Here is a 13,024-nt window from a genome sequence, read left to right on the forward strand (position 1 = left end):
TTGATATAATACCTCCAATTGTCATGATATGGAAGAAACATTTGTGTCAAAGGAAAGAAAATTGTATTTCATCAAAAATTGTTTAGAAGGGGAAAACAGGAATTGGGCTTTGTGAAATCTAAAACATAACCTATATGTACTAGCACTATAACTTTCATTGGATGTCTGCCTTAACTGCTATCCAAACCTGATTTGGCATGTGTGCCATATTTAACTGCTGCTGCGTAAGTAATCCACATTCAATATAAGGAGTCCAAGACGACACATCAGTGTGTGGTGGAAGAACCTTGGAAGACCCCAGCTTGTGGTAGGCTTGTCTACTGTCTGCTTTGGAGCATATCAACATATTCATAGTTTGAGAAATGTCATTAAAATATTAATTAATTAGCAATATTTCTGTTGAAAGACATTTGCTTTAAAACTTTCTTCAGTAACTGAAAATATGTTGTATGATTTCAGCAGGACTGTGGGATATAACAGACTTTTGACAGAGGTAGGGTCAGGTAAGGACAACTTTCAGCTTTTTAAAAAAATATATATTCATTTTATATGAAACATTTCATTCTATTGCAAAGTTATTCTTCTCACAATTTTGACAAAACTCAGGTTAGTGTTAATTAGTCATCACTAATAACTCACCAAAAGTCGAGTCACATGTAATGATGTACAGACATCAGTTGAAAAGAGATATATCAAAATATATCAGATGCATGATCTGAAGTCAGTAGCTTTAACCCAGTTGAATAACATTACTTACATTTACATTTATTACTACTTCACAGAAGTAAATTGCCACCATGAGTACAGACGCAGAGATGGCCATTTATGGCAAAGCTGCCGTTTACCTCCGTAAGCCAGAGAAGGAGAGAATTGAGGCTCAAAGCAAACCATTTGATGCCAAGGCTGCCTGCTATGTGACCGATGTCAAAGAGCTGTACTTGAAGGCAACAATCATCAAGAAAGATGGTGACAAAGTCACCGTCAAAGTCCTTGACACTCAGGAGGTTTGTATCTTAAAGTAAGACTCAACTGGGAGGTAAATGTGATCAGCTCTCATTAGTGACCAATGTCCTGTTGCAGGAGAGGACAGTTAAAGAAGCTGATGTCTCTCCAATGAATCCTCCCAAGTTTGACAAAATTGAGGACATGGCCATGATGACCCATCTCAATGAAGCCTCTGTCCTGTATAATCTCAAAGAGCGTTATGCAGCATGGATGATCTACGTAAGACAGTCTCTCTATTGAGCAAAGAGAAATACTGAAATTCAATGTATTTGTAGGAAACATGGAGTTAACTGTTCTATCTCTATGATCACTTTCAGACCTACTTCTGGGTTGTTCTGTGCCACCGTGAACCCCTACAAGTGGCTCCCAGTGTACGATGCTGAAGTTGTGAGTGCCTATAGAGGCAAGAAGCGTATGGAGGCTCCACCCCACATCTTCTCTGTCTCTGACAACGCTTATCAGTTCATGCTTACTGGTATGTCCTCAACTTGACAATGTAGAATTTGTTATTATATAAGGTTTCTGCTGCAGAAATATATGAATAAATCCCTGTGTTTTTATTTCAACAGACTAGGGAGAACCAGTCTGTCTTGATCACGTAAGTTTCACCATTTGTAAACATTGTTCTAACATAATCAAACATCTTGATCAAATTCTTATAAGTCTGTGTTTATACCCAGTGGAGAATCTGGTGCTGGAAAGACTGTGAACACCAAGCGTGTCATCCAGTACTTTGCAACTATCTCAGTTGGCGGAGACAAGAAGAAGGACGCAGCACCAGGCAAGATGCAGGTATGTCATGATGACAAGATCTTTGAAGGTAAAGAATATACTTCAAGAAGAAAAGTCCTTGTCTGATGTCATTTCTAAAACTGGATTATAGGGGTCACTGGAGGATCAGATCATTGCTGCCAATCCCCTGCTGGAGGCCTATGGTAATGCCAAAACTGTGAGGAATGACAACTCTTCTCGTTTTGTAAGTATGGAGTGATTTCTACAAGAGAAAATTCTTGTCATGGCATTGTTCATTTGGATAGACTTACACAATTCCTCTGTTCCAAACAGGGTAAATTCATCAGAATCCATTTCGGCACAACTGGCAAACTGGCTAGTGCTGATATTGAGACATGTAAGTAACAATCTTCACAGCAAATACAAATGACTGGAATTGAGAATTGTCCATGTTGTGACTTATGAACAACATTTGTAGATCTGCTGGAGAAGTCAAGAGTGTCATTCCAGCTTCCTGATGAGAGAGGCTACCACATCTTCTACCAGATGATGACAAACCACAAACCTGAGCTGATTGGTATGCAGATTCAGTTGTTGCACAATGTTAAATGTACTTATAAGTACTTATAAAAAAGCAGACTACTGATATTTTCACTTTCTTTTGATCTCCAGAAATGTCACTCATCACAACCAACCCCTACGACTTCCCCATGTGCAGCCAGGGTCAGATCACTGTGGCCAGCATTGATGACAAAGTTGAGCTAGAAGCCACTGATGTGAGTGTTCTTCATGTTTGAAATATTTCAAATATACTGCATGATATGTGAAAAGTGATATAATAAATGTAAATATTTTGTGGAAAACTCTTTTGAACACAGAATGCTATTGATATCCTGGGCTTCACTGGTGAGGAGAAGATCAGCATCTACAAAATGACTGGTGCTGTGCTCCACCATGGTAACATGAAGTTCAAGCAGAAGCAGCGTGAGGAGCAGGCTGAGCCTGATGGCACAGAGGGTGAGTATAAAGTGTCATATCAAAGGAGTCAAGTTATTAATCATATTGATTTCTGTTATATCTTGATGAACAGTCACCGTCACATACTGTATGTATTTACACTATGTATTATTGTATGTATTAACTGTAAATGACTGAACTATTTTCAGATGCTGACAAGGTTGCTTACTTGTTGGGTCTGAACTCTGCTGACATGCTGAAGGCTCTGTGCTATCCCAGAGTGAAGGTCGGAAATGAGTATGTCACCAAGGGACAGACTGTTCCTCAGGTAAATGAAATATACTCTCATCAGTTTAAAAAAAAAAAAAAAAAAAAAAAAAAAAAAAATATATATATATATATATATATATATATATATATATGAATTAATATTGGAGACGCAATTACAAAAAAAAAAACAAATTGTATAATATCAAATTCTGTATGAACATTATTCATACATTTGATTTTTATCATGTATCATCAGAAGCAGAAATATAGAATGAGAGTGACATTTTAATATGAAGTTAATTTCTCGTTTATCTCAGGTTATCTAAGTTCAGACCATAATAATAATAATAATAATAATAATAATAATAATAAAATAATAATAATAATAAATAATAATAATAATAACAGTTATAATAATAATGTACAAAATAGCATATGTTAAAGTATCACTAATTATCATAACATTAAATATGATACTCCTACTGACAAACCCACCCAGAATTTTCATTCTGCCATTAACCCCAGAATAGACTCTTTCATTTGAACAGAGAGTCTTTCAGTTCACATGTCTGCAATTGATTTTCCAGCTGTAGCAGGGAACTTTTAACAACAAAAAAACACTATCAAACCTGTGTATGCTGCCTGCCCAGTGCCAGTGGTAGCAGGTGCTGGTCACAATCACTGAACAATATTTTTACATATGTTTTTTTCCATTAATATTATATGGTATTAAATTGTTCCCAATAGTCTATTCTCCTCATCTCATTGCTTTCCTCTTGGTTGCACTGCTTCCAATATAGTCTGTTTATGTCAGAGCTTTTATTCAATCAGATTTCAGCCCTGTGTTTTTACAGTCTATAAAATCAGCAGTGCATTCCCTGTGATTTAAGATAAATGGCAATGAAACTGTTGCCTCGCAGACCCTTTCACCAATCAGATTTCAGGTTGGCAAGACCAGGGGCCATCTAGCAGGCCTACCATGACGTCTGCATTTCCATGTCATTTGATTGGATGGTCAGAAAGTGTACTGGACAGAGATAGCTGAACTGCATCTATAGCTACTAGCGCAAGCTAAAACATGTCACTATAGCTGTTTTTTCAACCCACGATGGCTGAAGGAGGAGGAAGAGTTCAATGACTCTGTTGTAGAGGTTATCTGTGCGTCTCAGTCCCGACAATAAGTCCTTTTCTATCGTCATGGACGGCTAATGCTTAAAGTCGAGTCTGCCCAGTCGTATTTCATATTTAATTCACTTTAGAGTTGAGAATGTCCGCTCAGCAGTTTTTATTTGTTTACAAATAATCAACAGTTTCTATGAGTAAAATGCTTTCTACCTTTATTTTATTGTTTGCCTTTGTCATTTTATGAGTTAATATTGACGCTTCTGTTGGAGATGATGTCTGTAGCTCAGCTGTGGCTGCAGTGTTTGGAGACCTATAGAATTGTGTTAATTGGGTTTTTATAGCATTGCTTTAGTAATGGCCTGTCATGCCTGACATGCCTGTCTGTTATACTGCGTTTCTGTACTTTGTTGATGGTTTCTATAGCAGTGACATCACAATGACGGTAAGAAGAGGTGGGTTAATTCAGGTAGGACACCAGTGAAGGCCTAAGTGTGAAATGCGCCGCCCACCTCTGTCCAGTGAGATATGGCAGACAAAGTTAGCAACTAACTCGTTAACAAGGCACTGTGCTGTATCTAATCAGCTAAAGACCATATGTTGGAAGAAATTAAAACTAAGCAAAAACAAGTCACAAAACTCCCCTGAAGTTCAAGTGTGTCTCCGTACCTGCTGGTTTCTTGAACAGGAAAGCATCTTGTTAACATATTTTCCAGAACAAATGTATAAGCTGATAATACGTCAATATTTAGTTTAGAGCTTCTTATGCTGTTTGGGAGTGAACAGCAAATGTTAATTGATGTAGCTTTAGTCAAATCAGTGTTCCCTTTTCCCTTTTATTTCAGGTGCTGAACTCAGTGACTGCCCTGGCCAAGTCTATCTATGAGAGGATGTTCTTGTGGATGGTCATCCGTATCAACCAGATGTTGGACACTAAGCAGCAAAGGAATTTCTTCATTGGTGTCCTGGATATTGCCGGCTTTGAAATCTTTGATGTAAGCCCCGTTCCCCACAATTCAGCATCTAATACCTTTGATGACCTGTGAGAGATTAGGCTGATTATATGTCTCCACACAGTTCAACAGCATGGAGCAGCTGTGCATCAACTTCACCAATGAGAAACTGCAACAGTTCTTCAACCACCACATGTTCGTCCTGGAGCAAGAGGAGTACAAGAAGGAGGGTATTATCTGGGAGTTCATTGACTTTGGCATGGACTTGGCTGCCTGCATTGAGCTGATTGAAAAGGTACACATTCACTTTGTGATTCTGATGTATGTTATTGTTCTTAGTGTGCAAGAACACTGTCACTTCATGACAAACTGATTTCCTTTATCCATCAAGCCCATGGGAATCTTCTCCATCCTTGAAGAGGAGTGCATGTTCCCCAAGGCCACTGACACTTCCTTCAAGAATAAGCTGTATGACCAGCATCTTGGCAAAAACAGAGCATTTGAGAAGCCAAAGCCCGCCAAGGGCAAGGCTGAGGCCCACTTCTCCCTGGTGCATTATGCTGGTACTGTGGACTACAATATCTCTGGCTGGCTGGACAAGAACAAGGATCCACTGAACGAGTCTGTCGTGCAGTTGTACCAGAAGTCCTCTGTTAAACTGCTGGTCCATCTCTATCCTCCTGCTGCTCCTGAGGGTATGATACAGAATTAACAAAAGTTAACTACAACAAATTTTAAGAATGTTATATATTGTATATTTTTTAAGTAATTGTAAGAGTTCTCCCCATAAATACTTTCTTCTAAAAAATGTCTAATTAATATTATTAACAGAGGCTGGTGGTGGCAAGAAGGGAGGCAAGAAGAAGGGTGGCTCTATGCAGACTGTGTCCTCACAGTTTAGGGTAAGCTTTGACATAGAAAACTGAGGAATAATATCACATCTTAGTTTACATACAAACCAATGTGAAAGATTTCATGATGAGATTTACAATTTTGTATCTACAGGAGAACTTGGGCAAGCTGATGACTAACTTGAGGAGCACTCATCCTCACTTTGTGCGTTGTCTGATTCCCAATGAGTCAAAGACTCCAGGTACATATATAACATAATTCCAAGTGAGTCAGTCAAGAGTGGTTTGGTTTTGTTGGTAAAGTTCAATTTTGTGCTGGTCCAAGTGGGTTGATGACTGTTCATTCACAAAATTAATTGTGAAATGTCTTGACCACAGGTCTGATGGAGAACTTCCTGGTCATCCACCAGCTCAGGTGTAATGGTGTACTGGAGGGTATCAGAATCTGCAGAAAAGGTTTTCCCAGCAGAATCCTCTACGGTGACTTCAAACAGAGGTATCAGTGAATATATTTTGAATGTTTTCTAATGTTTGACTGAAACTACAAAACAAATGCTGACACAGACCTTTAATTGTCTTATAAAAGGTACAAGGTACTGAATGCCAGTGTCATCCCTGAGGGTCAGTTCATTGACAACAAGAAGGCTTCAGAGAAGCTGCTTGGATCAATTGACGTTGATCATGACCAGTACAGATTTGGACACACAAAGGTAAGCACCATGCTTTCTCTGTTTTAACGTAGTATAATTAGAACAGACTTTTAGTTTTTTTCTGTCATGTTTGTTTTTTTCTGTTAATTGGTAATATATCTCAAAAATACTTACCTAAATTTGACCATGGACCAAGGGAGAAGTGATTAATAAATGTTAGAAATGCAGGGCAGTCATCATGTAGCCAGTTATACAACAACTTTTCCATAGAACTCTTGTACCATGTGGAGTACCTACAAGTCCATTTTCATTATCTGTTTGTTCAGGTGTTCTTCAAGGCTGGTCTGCTGGGTACCCTTGAGGAGATGAGAGATGAAAAGTTGGCAACTCTGGTCACCATGACTCAGGCTCTCTGCCGTGCTTACCTCATGAGAAAGGAGTTTGTGAAGATGATGGAGAGGAGGCATGTAGAAAACAGATCATTCTGGACACACAGTCATGGCATGAAAAATCCCCAACCACAATTTCTATAACAACAATTTCTTGTCCACAGGGAAGCTATCTATACCATCCAGTACAACGTTCGCTCATTCATGAATGTGAAACACTGGCCATGGATGAAGGTGTACTACAAGATCAAGCCTCTGCTGAAGAGTGCTGAAACTGAGAAGGAGCTGGCTCAGATGAAGGAGAACTATGAGAAGATGACAAGCGACTTGGCTGCTGCCCTGGCCAAGAAGAAGGAACTGGAGGAGAAGATGGTGTCTCTTCTGCAGGAGAAGAACGACCTGCAGCTCCAAGTGGCATCCGTGAGTATACATGAAAAGACAGTTGTACTTTTTCATGGTTTGTCAGTCAAATGTTGATGTACTAAGACCTATATTCATACAATGATCTAGGAAGCAGAGAATCTGTCAGATGCTGAGGAGAGATGTGAGGGACTCATCAAGAGCAAGATTCAGCTGGAGGCCAAACTCAAAGAGACAACTGAGAGACTGGAGGATGAGGAGGAAATCAATGCTGAGCTTACTGCTAAGAAGAGAAAACTGGAGGATGAATGCTCTGAGCTCAAGAAGGATATTGATGACCTGGAGCTTACCTTGGCCAAAGTGGAAAAGGAGAAACATGCCACAGAGAACAAGGTTTGTAAATATTAGTATATAAAATGGGTCAAGTGAAGTCAAAATTATTACCTGTAATAACAACATCTTTCTTGCAAATGTAGGTGAAGAACCTGACAGAGGAGATGGCCTCTCAGGATGAGAGTATTGCTAAGCTGACCAAGGAGAAGAAAGCCCTTCAGGAGGCTCATCAGCAGACTCTTGATGACCTGCAGGCTGAGGAGGACAAAGTCAACACTCTGACCAAGGCCAAGACCAAGCTTGAGCAGCAAGTTGATGATGTAAGTTTACAAAGTCACTTGGATTGGCAGAACAATGGTTTTCTTCAACGTGATAATTACAAACTCATACCAATGTGCAGCTTGAGGGTTCTTTGGAGCAAGAGAAGAAGCTGCGTATGGACCTTGAGAGAGCCAAGAGGAAGCTTGAGGGTGATCTGAAACTGGCCCAGGAATCCATCATGGATCTTGAGAATGACAAGCAGCAGTCTGAGGAAAAACTGAAAAAGTAACACAATTTAGTTTTCATTTCTATTTTAAAACAATCCATATGTTTCTAGACTTGTTCAATAGCATGGATGAACTCTTACTATGCACTTTATTATTCTCACAGGAAGGACTTTGAAATCAGTCAGCTCCTTAGCAAGATTGAGGATGAGCAGTCAATGGGCGCTCAGCTTCAGAAGAAGATCAAGGAGCTTCAGGTAACTGATATATTGTGTTATATATAATGTTAATACACACATTTCTTACTTTGTGTTTGAAAAGTTAAAAGTTACTGAGAGACCACACACCTACATTCAACAGGCCCGTATTGAGGAACTGGAGGAGGAGATTGAGGCTGAGCGTGCTGCTCGTGCCAAGGTTGAGAAGCAGAGGGCTGACCTCTCCAGGGAACTTGAGGAGATCAGTGAGAGGCTGGAGGAGGCCGGTGGTGCCACTGCTGCTCAGATTGAGATGAACAAGAAGCGTGAGGCTGAGTTCCAGAAGCTCCGTCGTGATCTTGAGGAGTCCACTCTGCAGCATCGAAGCCACTGCTGCTGCTCTTCGCAAGAAGCAGGCTGACAGCGTTGCTGAGCTGGGAGAACAGATCGACAACCTCCAGCGTGTCAAGCAGAAGCTTGAAAAGGAAAAGAGTGAATACAAGATGGAGATTGATGACCTCTCCAGCAACATGGAGGCTGTTGCCAAAGCAAAGGTACGCAGTGCATCAAATTGTATTTTTGATACCAGTGTAATAGATGCAATAATTGATATCATAAAGAATATCTGATGACTGATCTGACCTATTTTTCTCTTATTAGGGAAATCTTGAAAAGATGTGCCGTACTCTTGAAGACCAACTTAGTGAACTGAAGACCAAGAATGATGAAAACATCCGTCAACTTAATGACATGGGTGCACAGAAGGCACGTCTCCTTACAGAAAATGGTATGTATAAGACAGCATTCAACTACAGTGATCTTCAGTGTATGACTGAGAAGCTGAACACAAACTAATGTTTGATGATATTTTTCACACAAGGTGAGTTCAGCCGTCAGATTGAAGAGAAAGAAGCTCTCGTCTCCCAGCTGACCAGAGGCAAACAGGCCTTCACACAGCAGATTGAGGAGCTGAAGAGACAGATTGAAGAGGAGGTCAAGGTGAGAAAATCTGAAGATGTGCACTGCTGAAAAAAAATTATGTGATTTGATTTAGATATTTTGCGCACTGAACATACATATAAATATTTTGGTAGGCCAAGAATGCTCTTGCTCATGGACTGCAATCAGCCCGCCATGACTGTGACCTGCTGAGGGAACAGTTTGAGGAGGAGCAGGAGGCCAAGGCTGAGCTGCAGCGTGGAATGTCCAAGGCCAACAGTGAGGTGGCTCAGTGGAGAACCAAGTATGAAACTGATGCTATCCAGCGCACTGAGGAGCTTGAGGAGGCCAAGTGAGTAACATTCAAATAATTAAATGGTTACTTCAGAAGTGTTGTATCATAGCATCGTTCAGCTGACAATGGTATCACTGGTATCAAGTACTTGCATTCAAACAAAGTTATCCAAACATTAAGATGTTTTTCTTTGCATTTATTGAGTACCACTGAACACTTTACACTGTGGCACCACTTTTGTGTGTTTATATTTTTAAAAATATGCAATTACAGGAATTCATACATCTAAAAATGTGTTGCACATGGTCATAGGTATTTGTAATTTTAAAGTTTTCAATGAGAGACAAATTGCACCTTTTCCAAACAGGAAAAAGCTGGCACAGCGTCTTCAGGAGGCTGAGGAGCAGATTGAGGCTGTGAATTCCAAGTGTGCTTCTCTGGAGAAAACCAAACAGAGGCTCCAGAGTGAGGTGGAGGACCTCATGATTGATGTGGAGAGGGCTAATGGACTGGCTGCTAACCTGGACAAGAAGCAGAGGAACTTTGACAAGGTAACAATGTTTACTTTGTGTAGTCAAGTCATACAAACAATGAAAATATTTTTTATTATTTGTTTATTTTATTTGTTTGTTTATTTATGTCTCTACATACCTAACTGAACAATATTAACTGTGTCATACAGGTGCTGGCTGAGTGGAAACAGAAGTATGAGGAGGGTCAGGCAGAGCTTGAAGGAGCTCAGAAGGAGGCTCGTTCTCTCGGCACTGAGCTGTTCAAGATGAAGAACTCCTATGAGGAAGCTCTGGATCAGCTGGAGACCATGAAGCGTGAAAACAAGAACTTGCAACGTGAGTTCCTACCTGACTGAGTTGGCAACTAAGCTGTAGTTAGATTACACTCAACACATAAGTGTATGTGTTTGAAATCAAGTATTCATATTTTACATTTTAAGGATTTTCAATATTAAACACATGAGTCTCTCTGCAGAGGAGATCTCAGATCTGACTGAACAGATTGGTGAAACTGGCAAGAGCATCCATGAGCTGGAGAAGGCCAAGAAGCAGGTGGAGACTGAGAAGGCTGAGATCCAGACAGCTCTTGAAGAGGCTGAGGTAAGAATTCTTCACTGGAGAAGTTCTAAAAAGAAATTCAACATGAAGAATGAATGAAAAGTCTGAAGGATGAGATGAATCTTTTATTCTTGCACATTATTAGGGAACTCTGGAACATGAAGAGTCAAAGATTCTGCGTGTCCAGCTGGAGCTCAACCAGATTAAGGGTGAGGTGGACAGGAAGCTGGCAGAGAAAGATGAGGAGATTGGAGCAGATCAAGAGGAACAGCCAGAGGGTGATTGACTCCATGCAGAGCACTCTGGATTCTGAGGTCAGGAGCAGGAACGATGCCCTGAGAATCAAGAAGAAGATGGAGGGTGACCTGAAATGAGATGGAGATTCAGCTGAGCCATGCCAATCGCCAGGCTGCTGAGTCCCAGAAGCAGCTGAGGAATGTGCAGGCACAGCTGAAGGTATTGTTAAACATAGTGATGTTGTACAAACTACATTATAGTGAGTGCACCTCAGATTGGTGTTCATGTGAACATATTTTTTTAGGATGCTCAACTGCACCTTGATGATGCTGTGAGAGCTCAGGATGACCTCAAGGAACAAGCTGCTATGGTGGAACGCAGGAACGGTCTCATGGTGGCTGAAATTGAGGAACTTAGAACTGCTCTGGAACAGACAGAGAGAGGTCGCAAAATCGCTGAACAGGAGCTGGTGGATGCCAGTGAGCGTGTTGGACTTCTGCACTCTCAGGTGAACAAATACAATATTTCTTCAATGATTCAAAATTTGAGGAGTTTTGAAATAACGCCTAAATCTTAATGTCCTAAAAAAATTAGACATGTGATAACTTAAGTGACTAATTTTTACAAACCTTTTAGAACACAAGCCTTCTGAACACCAAGAAGAAGCTTGAGGCTGACCTGGTCCAGATCCAGAGTGAAGTTGATGACACTGTTCAGGAAGCAAGAAATGCAGAGGAGAAGGCAAAGAAGGCCATCACTGATGTAAGTTTAAATTTTATTTGTTCTTCATTTTACTGTGGTTGAAATGTGTGTTATTTCTCTCCATTATATTGCTAATAAACATTTAATGCTGTCTCCTCTAGGCTGCAATGATGGCTGAGGAGCTGAAGAAGGAACAGGACACTAGCGCTCACCTGGAGAGGATGAAGAAGAACCTGGAGGTCGCTGTTAAGGACCTGCAGCACCGCCTGGATGAGGCTGAGAACCTGGCCATGAAGGGTGGCAAGAAGCAGCTCCAGAAACTGGAGTCTAGGGTAAGACTGTCATGTTAGGAATTAGAGGTTGAAGCAAGACATTCATATGATATGAATACTTAATATCTTATCGCTTTCTGAAGGTACGTGAGCTGGAGGCAGAGGTTGAGGCTGAGCAGAGACGTGGAGCAGATGCTGTTAAGGGTGTCCGCAAATATGAGAGGAGGGTGAAGGAGCTGACCTATCAGGTATAGTCACTTTGACTTTTAACATGTATAATGCAAATCAATCTAATACTATACTTCCCATTAAAATATGGAAATGTATATTTTCTATTACAGACTGAGGAGGACAAGAAGAACATCACCAGGCTGCAGGATCTGGTTGACAAGTTGCAGCTCAAGGTGAAGGCCTACAAGAGGCAGGCTGAGGAAGCGGTAAGGGCAAAACCTTTATTTTAAATCATGAAATCTTGATACACTGTCATATTCATGTACAGTATATCTGCTGACCTTTTTGCACATGTAAACATTTTTATTGTGTTGTATTCCAGGAGGAGCAGGCCAACGTTCATCTGTCCAAGTGCAGGAAAGATCCAGCATGAGCTGGAGGAGGCTGAGGAGCGTGCTGACATCGCAGAGTCCCAGGTCAACAAGCTGAGAGCCAAGAGCCGTGACTCTGGCAAGGTAAAGAAGTACACATTTAAGTTTCATGAAAAAATATGACAAATTAAATTCCTGTCATAAATATCAAAATAAAATTATCATAAAAATCATTATTACATTAAGAAAATTAATAACAGCAAAACCTTTTCCACAGAGTGTGATGTGTATGTATGTAATCATCAATTCATTTTTTTTTCCACAGGGAAAAGAGGCAGCTGAGTAAAGCACTCCAGTTGATGGCTTGTTTCTAATCATATAATATGATGTGAAATATACCACAATAAAATCATTTTTATCTTTAACTGCTGTCTGTCTTATTCTGATCTCATTGTGTCCTCAGAGTAAATGTGAGATTTGGATCATTTGTGATACAGCTGGACAACATTCTGAAATCTTTATTGGAATGTTTGACTACAAAATATAGAACACATTTTTTTTAGGTATAGGTAAGAGTTGTTTTAATTATCAAGAAGCTCTAAGAGCACTTTTGGAATCACTTTTGTTCAATGAGAAAGGAAAAGGCTGTTCACAAATGTCACT

The 13,024-nt window shown here is 40.2% G+C and overlaps 1 pseudogene; it reads left to right on the forward strand.

Annotated features, from left to right (window-relative positions):
• Nucleotides 1–259: 259 nt before the first annotated feature.
• On the forward strand, nucleotides 260–12,786 carry LOC108901854 (myosin heavy chain, fast skeletal muscle-like; annotated as a pseudogene).
• The last annotated feature ends 238 nt before the right edge of the window (nucleotides 12,787–13,024 follow it).

This window comes from Lates calcarifer, linkage group LG10, assembly GCF_001640805.2.
Source record: "Lates calcarifer isolate ASB-BC8 linkage group LG10, TLL_Latcal_v3, whole genome shotgun sequence".
In the NCBI taxonomy this organism is placed as follows: Eukaryota; Metazoa; Chordata; class Actinopteri; family Centropomidae; genus Lates; species Lates calcarifer.